The sequence below is a fragment of the Drosophila willistoni genome (genome assembly GCF_018902025.1).
Source record: "Drosophila willistoni isolate 14030-0811.24 chromosome XR unlocalized genomic scaffold, UCI_dwil_1.1 Seg41, whole genome shotgun sequence".
NCBI lineage: Eukaryota > Metazoa > Arthropoda > Insecta > Diptera > Drosophilidae > Drosophila > Drosophila willistoni.
The window spans coordinates 455,518-471,125 of NW_025814058.1; the positions used below are offsets into that span (position 1 = coordinate 455,518).

Sequence of the window (15,608 nt, forward strand, 5' to 3'; positions counted from 1 at the left end):
ATTGTACATGCAAATTATAAATGTGCCAACATTTCTTCCTGTCCGCATGGACCACAGAGTGCAACAAGGAAATACCCCAAAAAAATAACTAAATAAATGAAAAACGAAAAGAGAAACTATGTGAAAAGCTTAAAAAATGTGCAAAATTTAGTGTATAATAGTTGATTGAAGAGTTTTCTGTGTGTGTGTGTGTGTGTGTGTGTGTGTGTGTGTGTGTGTGTGTGTGTGTGTGTGTGTGTGTGTGGGAAGGGCCAGGGGGTTGAGTATGTGATTGAAATGTTGCTTCATTAGCTATGCATAGAATTGAAATGATGTGGAAAACGAAGGGGAATGAGAATGAGAGGCCAAAGGGAAGGCACTGCGATAGCCATCATTGATTTCAAGTGACGAATGTAAAGATATCAATTTACCCATAAGAATGTCAATTGAATCACAGTGGATATACGTCACTAAAGAACTCACGCAGTCATACCAACAATAACAGAATCAGATTTGAAAACTTTTTATCTAAAATTTGCATTAGATTTAAAAAACTGCCAACTTATTGTCAGCAAAATAAACCTGAATAAAAAAACATATGTATAATGCTATGTATCGATAATCGAATTAGTGTCCTTAACTACTATTGACGTTGGTCCTACTTCAGATTTTCCATTTACCGATTAAAGATTTCGAATTCTTAATCTAAGCTATCTATTTGGCAAACTTATCTAGATACTTAATTTGAAAATGGTGTCCACTGTGGGACTATGAGACATACTCATGGGTGTTTCTATATAAAATGCGTCATATCTGAGTCATGGCTTTAAGTTTTTTGCTGTGCTTTATTAATCATTAATGAATATATGACAGAAACAAAAAAAAAAATAAACTCAACATTATATATTTCTTTATTGTTTATTATGAAAAGCGACAACAAATAAAATCGGCATAATAAATCCACACATGACTCCTCTACCTTCTCCTATATACATACATACATAGAGGTTCCATGGCTTCATGTGGTGGGAGCCTTTGCCCATCTTCCTGTTGGGAACAGCGGAGGAAAAAAAAAAGAAAGAAAAAAAAAACATGGCCAAAAACTAAACATGGCTTATGGCTGAGAGTGAAAAAGGTAAGGCCAAAAACAAAATCCGATATATACATTCCTCCTATATATATGTACATATATGTATGCATGTATATATACAGACGGCAAACATTTTTCGGCATTAAAATTTCAGTCACATTTCAAAGCGAGGAAAAAGAAAAACGAGATATAGAAATAAACCAACAACATGGAAAACCAGACCAAAGTAAATACGAGTAAGTAAACAAGGAGCAGATACTAGATAAAGTGAGATAGACAAAAATAAAGAAGAAGAAAGAAGAAAAAAAAAATAGAGAGATAGAGATAGAATGCGAAGGGACTAGAGAGAGAGAGAGAGAGAGAGCTGTGAGTGCGGGAGAAGTTTTTGGTTTTACATAAGCAAATAAAATGAAAGAAAAGGACAGGAAAAAAAGGAACTCTCACATGGGGGGGGGCATCTGTCTCTTTCTCTATGTCTCTCCATCTCTCTATATACTTTTGGGATCGTATATGTACATATCTCTCTTATGTACATACACATATGTACATTTATATGTATGTATAAAGCTCAGTCACGTCCCGCCCATTCACTTGGAAAGTCGATGGTCGATGTGACTGATTACTGCGTCGGTAGCTGGAATTGTTTGTTGTTGTTGTTGTTGCTATTGCCGGGGGCTGTTGTTAATGACAAACAACGTCTGCCATTTTGGCCAAAAAGGAGATCGAAACAAAATGCTTTTCCCCAACTTTAACCAGGTATATACATACTTACTTATAAAGATGTATGTGAGGTCAGTTTGTGTAAGGGTCATGGGTTAAAGATTTGTTAAAAAGATACTTGAAATTGTTTAAGTGAATCAGTTAATAATGGTTGATGGCGAAATTGTTTGGAAAATTCTCTTTTGCAAATTTTCATATTATAAAAACAGGAAATTGATTGTAAACAATATATTTCTCTAATCCTGCAATTCATCTGCTTATCACTGCTGGCCCCCAAATTTTGTGTGTCATTGATTAGATAAGGTTTATTGCCTGCCCATTTTGGTCGTAAATACTAATAAGCTAAAACTATATTAAAAGAAGGCCAATACAGAAAAGAGACAGAAAAAAAAAAGATCTCACCAGCTTGTTATTTATTTAATTTCTAGACACTTTTTAGGAGTCCTGATTTTATTTACTTTATAAAGTCTCTTTTTTTTGCTAATTGATCTTATGTAAGGGTCGAGATTTATGGCGAAGTTTTTGAAATTTCACATAAAATTTAGAAAAATTAAATCTAAACTATTACTATGTCTTACATTGTGAAGCTCAAACTTTAATATTAAAACTAACTCAAATTGTACTCAATATTAGATAAGAAATGAAAAAGACTAAAATTGTAAATCTGTTTACATGAACTTTGATCTACAATTCAAGCAAGGATAATCTTTGGTCCTTTGCTTTTCGATGCGTCTTCAATTTGAATCCATATCTTATTTATTAACACTATACCTCAGAAATTTAGGATTACTAGATGCCTTTTGATCAAAAATGTATCCCATTTTAAGGGAAAACCAATTCTAGATGATGGTTATTGAATAATGCTTCAGCACACAATTTCTCATTTGTCAGTGCAATGAAATTTACATAAAACTTGCAATTTAATTAATACTTATGTATGTATGGATCATCATTATCATCATCATCTTGATGGTCATCATATTTATGCTCATGGCTTCTGCTCCTGCTGCTGCTGCTGCTCCACCTCGCTCTGGTGTCTTAGACTAGAGAAAAACTTTGACTCTACCGCCATGGCATTCCCATGCCGTAAATTTTCGAGCGAAAAGAGTCTTCTCTTCTATGCCGGAGACGAAACCGGAGATGGTGTCGGAGTCGGAGACGTAGACGGAGTTAGAGTTGGTGTTTGGAGCTTGGAGCTGGAGCTGGTGCTGGTGCTGGAGCTGGAGAATTGGAGTTGGAGTATGCATGCAGTAAGTACAAGAGTATGTTGTATGCCACTACTTCTTCGGTAGACTTTATGAAAAAATACGAAGTATTAAAATCATAAATCTAATTGGAAATGCGCGTCACGTGCGTGGAACGTTAGTCTCTGCCAAAGGAGCTGCCGCGCCGCCATCAGCGTCGTTGGTTGCCGATGACGACGATGACTACGATGATGATGATGATGATGACGATGATTATGATGTTGACTTCTCGCTCAGTTGCAGCAACTTTGAAATGCGTCTTATACTGTGAATATACCTATGTACATATGAGTGTGTACAACTCCCCTTCCACCTGCTGTTGCTACCACTTTAATTTCACTAAAGATTTTACTTCAAATTATTAACTTTTGCCTAGAAGAGAGATTGCCATTTCTTGGTTGTTTGTATGTCCTTTCGTTGGTCTCTCTGCCTGTCTGTCTGTCTTTTGTGGTGTTTTTATAGATTTCATTTGAAATATTCATGAATAATGTTGGTAGGCTTAAGCTCAAGCTAAAGCACTCTGACAATAAAACAATGAACTTGAAGTAGGCAAAAGGGCAATAAAAATATTTAATGCAAAAGAATTGTTTCCCGGATGACAATTGCTGCTCCGCTGTCGCTGCTCTATTCCGCTTCTATTTCTTGTGCCATACAGAAAAAAAGCAAATAAGTCTCCAAAGACATATGGGCGTTTGCCTGCCATAAATTCGTTGGCATCCTGGACTACTTGGCCGCCGCAGCCGCCGCCGCCGCGTTTTACCCACCTTGTGTACTCCTTGTGGTTGCTTTATGGATGCCACACAGCTCACACCCCGGGAAACTTCTTCAATTATGCAACGGAATGTTTTATGTTCAGGCTCTCCGCAACTTCATCCAACTTACAACTGCATAATTCCTTTTTGCCAAGGATGCGTGTCGCCGTCGCCGTTGCCATTGCCGTGCCAAGTTACTTTAGTTGATTAGTGTCGAGTGACTGACTGATGAATAAATAACCAACACATGAGTACATTTACAATTACAAGCTGCAATTTGGTTGGCTGCTCGCTCGTCTGCTCATCTCTATGCACACAACCCCCTCCCGTCCTCCGTCCTCCGTTTCTCCTTCCCCATCAATCATAGAATTTACATAAGAACCTTTAGCCGGTATTCGGCAATTGTTTGATCTGTAGACAAATTACCAAAGCACTGTAAATCGTAAGGGGGAAGCCCAAAATAATATAAACCTCAAATAGGTCCAACAAATAGCAAGAAGTATTCAAAAAAACACACGAAGTAGAATACACAAAACGACAACGTTTCGTCCATATTAAAAAGCTGGAAAAACACACATACCAAAACGAAAAGGGTTGAGGGTTTTCTCTCTATCTCTCTAAAGGGGTTCATTGGATTTACATGAACTTGGTATTTGAAGCCAACTAGACTTGAGATCTTGGCTAAGATCATTTGGCAATCAAATTTAGAACTGAAAGCCTGAAGCCTCTTTACATAGCCTTATATTAAATAAATATTAATATAATATATTCCATCTCAATTTGTTGTTTTGGGCATTTTAATTTATCAGCTGCATCTTATAGTCCTTAAACCAATCCAGTTTCTGGCATTTTTTAATCATAAACTATGATATTTACCAGAATAATAGCTCAATACTTAAATTCATATCCAATTCCAATTAATCAAATATCTACACAAGAATAATCGTGTCAAAGTAGACTTAATCCTTACTAAAATAGTGTAAAAGGAAAGCAATCTTTGAAATTAAAGAACTTAAAATATTACGAAACAATTTTTGGCCCACTTTTTGCCATATTTCATATCTAATCACTTTATTACAGATCGATAAAATCGATCTTATAATCACTTTATTACAGATTATAAGATCGATTTTATCGGAAATACTTAATCAAAAACGTCGATTGGGACTACGATCGGTTGGGTTACTGAACTGTTAAACATAGTGAGATTACTAGTTAGTTTAATTAAAGTATTCATTTACAAATTAACACTATAATCAAGTATAATTACATACATATGTATAAGAGACAGACCACAATGATTGTATGTACATAATTTATAAAGATAATTTATTTGAAATTTGCAATCCAATTAATATTGCCGTCTATAACAATTTAATAAACCAGCTACACACACACACACACACACACACACACACAGAGAATGAGGGGTTTATGGTTAAAAGGAGGGGGGGTAGAAGAGGGGACAGAGAGATGGCAATTTTAATTGAGTTATTAAAAGATTCTTTCAATTTTTCGTTAGCTTCGTTTCGGTTTTAATTCAATCAAAATAGACAGAGTGTCAGAGTGATTCTCAAACGGGTTTTGGTTTGTTGCTACAAAACAAAAGGGGTAGACAAAGGGGGCAGAACAGAAGAAGAAGGAGGAGTGGTGGGCGGGGAAATGGGGGGTAAGAAGTAGGCGCGGTGGTTTTGGTGGCTTGGGGTTTGATTTTGTGGGGGTTGGCGCCCGTGTGTTAATTAAAATGCAATCAACGTTACGAATACTAATGATACAAAATTTCTGTAGTTTCTCTCTATGTAGATGCGAATAACTCAATTTGTCATAAGTATGAAGAGAAAAAAAAAAACATTGACAGCCAAACAGCAAGTTGCTCTTGTAATAATATTATTAGTAAAGTCTGCTTTAACCACTCCAACCCCTGCTGCTGGCACCACCCAACCACCCAAAAAAATATTTATGCACTTCCACTTCATTAACTTTTGGCATACCTTGCCTTTGGGGCATAGGAAGCAAATTACCTCCACTTGTCCTGGATTGAACTGATGTTGCCAACACATATGAATACGGGACAGGTCAAGGGTCAATCAATTGGACTGGAAATCAAATCAAACTCTATAGATTTCGAGCCATAATCTCCGACAATGCCGCTAACTCTCTCTCTCTCTCTGTCCCTCTGGGAATAAGGAGCAAACCACCTGCCTGCCCCACCGTGTTACCTTCTAACTGTCACTCAGGAGTTGACTGAGTGAATGGAATGAACATTGTGAGTGCGCCTGAATTAGTGAGCGAGTGAGTGAGTGAGTGAGCGAGTTAGTCTTACCTCGTTATGCATTCATCAGGCGAAATCGAGGAAACAACTTCAAAGCGATCCGGGCTTGATTTGCTTGCTTTTGGGGGATTTTTGCAAACATATGCAAATTTTCATGTCTTAAATAATCTATAAAAAAGATTTCAAGTAAAATATTAGCTAAAAGTGGAAAACATACACAAAAATTTGTATGAAATATAAAGTTCCTTTCACACACACAATACAAATGCAAAGTACATATATCCAAAAAACCCAAGCAAGTTTTGAAGATTTTCTCTTAAAAGAATTCCCATGCCCATTGCCATCACGATTTCCATATTATGCGAACCATTTGGAAGAGGCTTTGGGAGGCCAATAAAACGTAATCTGCCATCTAAATGACCAATCTCCATGACATGGTTATGGTCGACTTGACTTCAGTTTGCTCACTATAGAAGGAAAACCGCAGAAACGGTAGCCACTGTAGCCATGACTCAACAATTGTACAATTATTATTTTTGCTTTTTTTTGGCAATTTGAATTCATTTCCTTTGCTCCAATGATTCCCCAAAAAAAAAAATTATCACACATACTCAGACAAAGTAGTTATTTATGCATACTTCATTGGTTTGGGGGTCTCCGACTCCCCGAATATATAATTTCATGGTCAATTCCTTTTTGGTTTTCCTCCCACACACACACACACACACACCCAAGGGGCATCTGAATTTCTTGGCATGACACGCATATCCTTGCGGTCCTTCCTGTTGACATTTTATGACGCTTGCAGAAGGACAAAAGAAAGTAAGTCGAAATGATTGTGGCTGTGTCTTTGTTTTGTGTTTGGTCCCTTTAGTGCTGAGTGTGCGCAAATTTCTAATTGAAAGGAAGGAACCATCATCACATGAGAACTTGCCATAATAAAACTTAGGAAAAGGTAAACAGAAAGTAGTTTACTTTCCATTAGACAAACAACTTGAAGTTCATGCATAGAGTTTAATGCATTTTTAATGGTTAATACTTATAATAGAAAATCCCAAAATTCTTTAAACTTTCAAAAAGCTGCAAAGAAAGAAAGAAATTTTATTACCATTTCATTTCCATTAGCCTAGCCTGGTTATAATATTAAAACTAATGTGACAAGACAAATCTACTCATATCCTTTTTTACTTTCTTTGTGAGTTTATAAGTTTTTTTAGGGTCTAAATGGTTTAAGCTTGATCTTGTTGTTGAGGTGAGAGATAGTTGAGATATTATTGTTAAAGCCAAGTTGAACGATTCTGTTTAATACCTACTAATACTTTCCTTCCCCTTGCCTACTTAACAGCAATAAGCCTCTAATGAAATGTAACCAAATTTATCATAAATTTTAAATTTACCCCCCACCACACCCCATCGATTCCAGCAAGTTGTCTCTGTCGTCCTTTGCCACTTGTCGTAACCCTTAGGGCTGATTTGCCCATCAATGACATATGCCTCGAACTATCTATCTATCTATATACATATATCTTTTTGAACAGAATATCTATCTATGTGTATGGAATCTTCATCCCCCAACCAAATGGTAATCCAACAGCCGTTGTGGGTTTCTAACAAGCCTAAAAAGACAAAAAAACAAAAAATAAAATAAAATCAAAAACCCTCGAGCGCTAAAAAAAAAATGGTGTGAAATATTATGCGAATTTTTGTTCCCTTTGTGTGTGTGTGTGTGTGTATGTTTCCTTTTGTTGGCCTATCTGTGATTTGGTTTTGTTTTCGTTTCCGTTGTACTTTTATTTTTTATGTTTTTGGAAAATTTTAAAATGTTTTCACGGTGGCTGCGGGCGTGTCAATAAACAACAACTGTCACCAAAAAAGAAAACCAGGAGAGAAAAGCGAAAAGCCAATGAACAAGAAGAGAGACAGACAGCAAGTGGCAGAGGAAAAACGCGAGTGTGCCAAATTGTTGCAGATTTATCAAGTTGCGAATTTCTTGGCAATTTCACGGCATATTATTCAAGTTTGCAATTTTACAGCGACAATTCATTTAAATAAAACTGCAATTTGTTCGCACCCCACCACCCTCTAAAAAAACTAAGTTAAAACAATCCCCCCACCTCCCCGCGCGCTCCACCATACAAACAAAAAAAGCAATGTTAATTTGATGTTGGCATTTGTGCCATTAGGTATATAAAAATTTATAGGTATATATCCTCGACTTGAGATAATTTCATGTCACATTTCGAAATGTGAGAAATCCATTTTGTAAGTATGTGTGTGTGACTTGGTAAGTACTTAAAAAATGTAATTATTTTGTTGTTGAAAATTACGTGAAATGTTGTTAAAAATATGTTTCGTTTTTTGTTTGTTTTTACTTTGCTCTTCGTTTACAGCAAAAGTTGTGCCATAAAAAATCTCAAAATGGATGGCAAAAGAGCTACGAAATCTCTGATTTGTAAAACAATAAAAACGCGGTAATGATTTCCCATTTGAGATAAGGTGCGCTCCATAACCTAGGTAGAAAAGTCCCCCCTTCTTCTTCTCACTCTCCATATCTCTCTGGACAACTGTGCTTCTGTATAGCACAACAACGACAACGGCAACAACAACAACAACAACGAAAAAAAGACCATAAAGACTGACAACGGACAACAACCAACAAAAAAACTGCTCTAATTTTGTTTAGATTTGGCCTGATTTTGTTACTTTGGTATGGAAAATTAACAAATTTTATAGCCCATTCAATGAGTAAAGCGGTGTTTATCGGGGGGGGGAAAGACATTTGGATTGAGTTGCTAGTTTTCAGTCGAGTTGAGGTTGACAAAAGATCATAAGATAGATTAGACTATGTAAGCTAGAAATTAAGAATCCAACATGTAGCTAATGCCAACTACTTAATATTCCAAATTGAACATTATTTTGGCCTAAGATGAAGAAATATTTCAAACTTCAAGTTTACTATTACAATTTAGTTTTATGCACATGTAAATATATGTGGGTTCAGTTGTAATTAGAATTCTAAAACTGTCTGTAGAAGTCTTGAGAACCTTATAAAATTTAAACTATTTAAAATATATAATAATATGTTTGTCTAGATTTCGACCTTATTGAAGTTAATCAAAACTGGGTTTCAGCTGGGCTTCAGGTCAATAAATCTTAATAATTTATAGGATTGAAAAGGTGAGCAGGTTTTTTGCTGTATAGCCACCAAGTTCTATCATCAGCAGACTTCGCTAAAGAATCCACAGTTGTAAAAGCCATACCATATCTTCAATGCTAAAATTAGTTGGGAATTCAAATTACATGAAGCGAGAAAAGAACGGTAAAGCTTGCAATTGCAGATTCCATATATATAATAATATAAAATCGAAGAATTTCAACTAATAGTAAAGTCCTTTGAAATAAGTAGATAAATTAAACTATCCTTATCCTTAATCTTGTTTAATATTTTTATATTTCTGTCTCTCTGCAGGTTATAAATTCGTTTGAATAATGAGTGGTAAGTGTTTTTTTGATCAATTTCTTGAAAATTATGTTAACAAAATCAAAAACATGTCTTTAGTTTACATAGTTTGTTTTTAGGTAGTTTTGAATTGGCAAGGAATGGAATGAGGGGGAAGGGGGTTAGAGGATGGAAAATTGTTCCATATGTCTCTTATGCAGTTGCAATCAACTGTTCTACTCAATAATTTCAACTCTTTTTTTGGTCTAACACACCAAAAACACAATCGACAGTTGATTAAGGGATGATGAGGATGATGATGATGAGCCCGCCGGCTAAAAAGTTATCTGCCAAGAAGTAAGAGGGTTTGTTTACTGTTATTGAGGGCACTGACAATTGCCTGTCCATACATACAAAGCGGTCTGTCTGTCTGTCGATATTGATGACCAACTGAAAGTGGACAACACAACACAACAAACAGCGACAACAGCAACAGCAAAAGTTCGAAATGTTCGAACTGGGAATTTCATCGATCATAAAAATAAAATGGAAATTGCTACTTCAATTTATTGTGCGGCATTGGCAGAAAACGAGTCAGCAGCCAAACCAAGAAAGAAAGAAAAATAAGAAAAAAAAAACAGAAAAACGCATAAAAATGTCATGAATTATTAACAGGTAATGAGAATGCGGTGTGTGTGTGGGTGTGGGTGAGTGGGTGGGTTGGTCCAAGATGGTTATGGTCAATGACCTAAACCGTTGAGATGTACTGCCAAAACAAAGCAAGCTGAGAAAATGCAATAACAAATATTTGTATTTGAAAATCTTATCCTAAATCCATCTTGACTTGACAATAGATGGCATTTTGATATCGATAAATAGTCGAAACGCCCCTATATAAATATACCTACATGAAACATGATTGTTCTCGCACACACACACACACAGACAATATTGTTGTGCAACATATTTGTGTTCAGGTGTTCCTTCTGACACTTTATGAAATTTATGACATTATTTGGGTCTATTGTTTTTCCCTAGAAAGTGAAATGAATTTTCGTCTAACTGTAAAAGACCTGCTTCAAGGACATGGCCAAGACAGGCCGGCCGGGCCAATGCCATTATCGATTATGTCTGCTGATAGGCGACACGACGACTTGTCCAAATATTTTTATCCTTCGAGTGATATATTTCTCTATTACAACCTTAGGGTTTGTTTTTTTTTTTCATTTTTCTGTAGCTATTTATAAACTTAAGATTTAGTTTTGAGTTCCCCCTCTCTCTCTCTCTCTCTCTCGGATCGCCGCAATCCTAATCTACAAGGCAAGAGTCTTTTTTTTCTGTTTTTGTTGGTCTTTAAGTCGCCGCCAAGATGTTAATCAACATAAAAAGCGCGCGCCCGGCTTTACGAGCATATGACAATCCTAAATCAAAAGCGCCGTCGGCAAACTTGACGACAGAAAGGAAACTCTGCTGAGACTCAGAAGTTGGCATAAATTATCAAGCGGCATGAATCTAAATTAAACAAAAACATTTGACATTGGCCAACAGCAGCAGGCAGCAGCAGCAGCAACAACTAACACCGGCAACATCAACAACAACAACAACAAGAGCGTCGTCAAATCCTTTTGAAAACACTCACACACACACACACACACAGACAATTTTCAATTTTGGCCGACGGTGTATTTGGCTCAAAAGATTTCCTTCTTACAAAATCTTACAAGGATTCGCCATTAAAAATGTTAATTAGTTCAGCAAACATTGCGATTGAGCCACAACTACATCTACTGCCTGCAAGAGCGCACTATGGGACAATACAAAGCTTTTGTTGCTCAAAAAATCACTTTTCCCATAGATGGATGCAGCAAAGATTTAAAGAGAATCGACACTAATAATGAGAATATTGTTTGCTTCTATTTATGACGCTAACTAAAATCCTGAATAGTTACAAAAACCTATAATGAAACTGTAAACCCAAAAAAGGATTTTGCCTTAATTTGATTACAATTTTACCATTTGCGACTAACTTTAAAGACCCTTTTACCCTTTATTGAAGCTTCTTAAGCTGATTGCCAAGTTCCTTAATGAATTTCAGTAAATTTTGAAAATAAAAAGATATGAACTTTACTTAATTCTAGAACTCTAACTTACAAGATTTTAAACCCAAAGTAAAGGCAATTTTCCAAAAAAAACTTTCGAATTCCGTTTATACATTAAAATTTCTTGAGGTAGTGTCAATTTTGTAATATATTGGGATACAAATGTGTTTAATTAAATGAATGTTAATGCATTTTCACTTATACATACAACAAATTATTCAACTATATTTGGAGTTATCTGTAGAGAGATTATCCCACAGTTCTCTGCATTGCAGAAGCCGAATGGAATGCAAGAACGTGGCTACCGAACATTTTGAGCATCGCGTGCATGCAAATCGAAGGCAGGCGGCCAGCAAAAGATTGAACGCCAATTAGGATGAATGTTTTTTTTTTTTTTTATATTTTTGGGGCGGCCTTCTTCGGATTGTGTGTGTGTTTTTTTTTAACACTGTTTCTTTTGGCGCATGCTGCTCCAAGTTAAAGTGGCAGACTGCATGACGCCGCGTGCCGCAGGAGACAACTGAGATGAAAAGAACGAGAGACAGAGAAAGACAGAGGAGAAAAACGCAGACAGACAAAGTCAGTGAGAGAGAGAGAAAGAGAGATAGAGATAGAGGAAGAACCAGCTTCCAGTTAATTGCTAAAAACTGTTCACACGTTCGTCCAGGTGCTACTTTTTGCATACAACAAACGTCTGAAGGAACTTTGAGTTTGAGTAAAAGGCTGACCACATCTCTTTACTTCTTTGCTTTTTGCTCATCTTGGCCACTTTCATATGCCAGTCACGTTTCCATCAGCGAGAGTGAGGGAGATGCAGCGCAACAGAGAGAGAGAGAGGGAGAAAGAGAGAAAGAGCTCGGAAAAATCAATATCATCAAAGTGAATCTTGGAGAACCTGCAATTTCCTTTACTTTTCGACTTCCGCCTCCCCCTTCCTCAACACACATTCAATTCTCAGCAGGCGAATTTCTTGATTCTTTGCGTTTCGATTCAATTTTTCGGGGGCGTCGAAAGTTTTTTTGATTTGTTCGTTGATTTTTTGGGAGAAATTAAAAATGTACAACTTGTAACCTTACAAAAAAACAAAAAAAGAGGAGACCTAGTTATGCAAATCTAAGAAATCACAACCCAAAGAAGACAAAACGACAATGAAAAAGTAAAAAAAAAAAAAGAAACAAAACTCATAAATATCGACAAATTCTACGAATTGGTAAAGTCAGAGAGTCAGAGTCAAAGTCTCAGGGTTGGTTGGTTAGGTTGGCAGGTGGACAGTCGCTTTAAATGCAAAACATCAACTACCAAAAACCAACATACAAAATTGTAGGCCCAACTGTAAGTAAGTAAGCAAAGTATGTGAATGTGAGTGTGTGAGTGAATATGGCCCAACCCTCGGAATCCAACAAAATGGACTGGCTGACTGACTGGCTGACTGACTGGAGAATGGTTGTGTATGATAGGCACGTCTTCCCCTGAACGGTTCGTTTGGATCGTTAAAGCCCTCCACCCCCCCGATACCCATACCGATACCGATACGGAGACCGAGACCAAGACCAAGACCGAATCCAAGTCCGAGTCTCGAACTTATTGCAAGTTATTTGTTTGTTTTGCGTTTTTCAATTTTAATTTCCATTCGACGACTTACAGTCGAATCAATCACCTTAGGAGAAGGTCCCGCTGCCTCAGTCTCTGCCTCTGCCTCTGCCGCTGCTACTGCTGCTGCTGTTGTTCACATTCTGATCCAAAGATAAAGCTGTCAAATGCCCACAATACCAGGTGCATAAATCAATCGGCGTATAACTACTTGCGAGTACATATATACATATTTATATATAGGTATATTCCAGATATATGTATTTAGTTTTGATGCCTTTTAAAGTTTTCGGTGGGACACAAATTACACGAAAAACTCTTAGGAAACGAAAAATTTCATTAAACTTAGCTAAAAGGGAAAATCAATAGTCATTGCATCTTTCCTCCTGGAAAATTGTAATCCTGACGTAAAGTTTTCCCACCCCCCACCCTCCGCATTCATGTATGCTTATCACGTACTACCAAAGACGTTGGCACTGTTGGCAGCAAATATTCTCCATCAAGTAGAAGTTTTGTGTACTTTTTAGCACATTTTTTTTTTTCTTCCTTTCTTTCTTTCTCCTCCACTAGCAGCAGCAGCAGGAAGATGAAGCTGAGGACGAACAGGAGGCAAAGTCATATCTTTTGCACTTGCATTTGATATGCCGGAGGGAAAAAGAGCGAGAGAGCATAAGCGTAGAGTCATCAGCCTAGACAGGCCAGTTGAGGGATCCTTTGTATTCCTTTGATAATATCATTTAGTATCTGAGAAATACACTTTTTGCTCTAGTTAATAGAAACTATTTGGACCATTTGTGTGACTGTCTAAGCTTTTATAGGTTCAACTAAGTAAACAATATGAATTTTAGTGTCGTAGATGTTGGCATATATATATTTTTTGTTTCCTTAAATAAGTTGATTAGTTATTGAAAAATGTATCTCATTTTTTTTTTTTTTTGATATTTTAATTATTTATCATTTCTGTCTCAATTTGGGAGAGAAAAAAAGGTAAATGACAATCATTTCTGATTATAAAATAAGATTCTTTAACTAAATATACTGAGAACCATAGTTTAAACTTTAAAGGGATCAATATAGATACATTTCTGTCGCCATTGATAGTCTCTAAAAAGGATTAGCATCGCTACGACCATGTGCTGGTTAATCGTGGATTCTAAAGGGTGTGGGGGTTATCATGAAGGTTCAGATCTAGTTATAAATTCAAAATTACTTACATGAAAAAAGAAAATAAATGAGGAACTCTACTTGAGTGAAATTGAGAAATGGTTGGGTTGGGTGTGAAGTAGAAATTTTCAATGCATATCAATGATCTGAAATATATAATCAATAAGTCCTGACTACATCTTATGCCATCGAAGTACCAGCTATGTCTATAGTGAGTAATCCTTTTTAGGATACCAAATCAAGCAAAAAATGCAAGCACCTTCCGTTCTCCTTCTCTTCATATATAGTTTAGATATCAATTTCATGCCAAATACTAAAAGGTCACCCAACTTGGGGGCAAGGCCTCAATTTTGTGCCATGAGGCATAAGCAGCACGCTCCAAGCACATTTGCCATGTTTAGAATTAAGACTTCAGCCAAAAGCAAAACCAAAACAGAATCATTCCAAGTAGCCTCAGGTCGTCGTCGACGACGATGACGACGGCAACAGCAACGGCAACGGCAACAACGAAGTCAACCAAAAGGCAACAACAGTCGACTTGAAGTCGAAGTCGCAGTCGAAGCCAACTCATGTTACTCACGTTCCAAACGAGCTTTTGTCAACTTGTCTAAATGATTTTTGCACACTGTAAACAAGCCAAGGCAGTGGGACAGGCACAGACAGACACAGAGACGGACAGACTGCCGGACTGAGGGACAGAGGGACAGAGGGACAAACAGGCGGACGACAGCATTCAGCAGTATTGACGTTGACCCTGCACGATTGCGACTGCGATTCAGAAGTTGCGAATCTTCGATGAGTGTATGTACTTCCCATACACTTTCTATGTGTATATGTGTGTCTGTGTGTGTGTGTGTGTGTGTGTGTGTGTAAGGATTCCTTTGGACCTCAACTGGAAGTTAAAGTCGTGTGCGAATAGCCCCCAAAGCAGTGGAGCTGCTGCTGCTGCCACCACCACCACCAACAAGATGAGACCGAGACTCTGGTTAAAGGCAGCAGCGGAGGTAGGTAAAGCGTTCCCCGTGGGAGTCTTTTGTTATTGTTGCGGTTGCTGATCTTCGATTTTTCGTTCGATATTGTGTCGTGTAATCACGAATTTATTTTTATTGAAAATCATTTGACAGGTGGCGCCTTATTTAACTAAGTTGTCAGCAAAAGAATTGGCTACGTCCACACGGCCACAGCCACAACCAAAGAAATTGTACAAAGAAAAATCTTGTGGGAACAATGTTCTTTTTGCAAATCCCAAACAAATTCTC

At 37.0% G+C, this 15,608-nt stretch overlaps 1 protein-coding gene across 1 annotated transcript in view; it reads left to right on the plus strand.

The window, feature by feature from the left end:
- Positions 1-877: 877 nt before the first annotated feature.
- Positions 878-15,608, plus strand: part of LOC6643054 (protein trachealess) — a 47,511-nt gene continuing 32,780 nt past the window's right edge. Inside the window, exon 1 of the mRNA XM_047012261.1 lies at positions 878-1,114. The gene's annotated coding sequence lies outside the window, so the exon portion shown is untranslated. The remainder of the gene's footprint in view (positions 1,115-15,608) is intronic.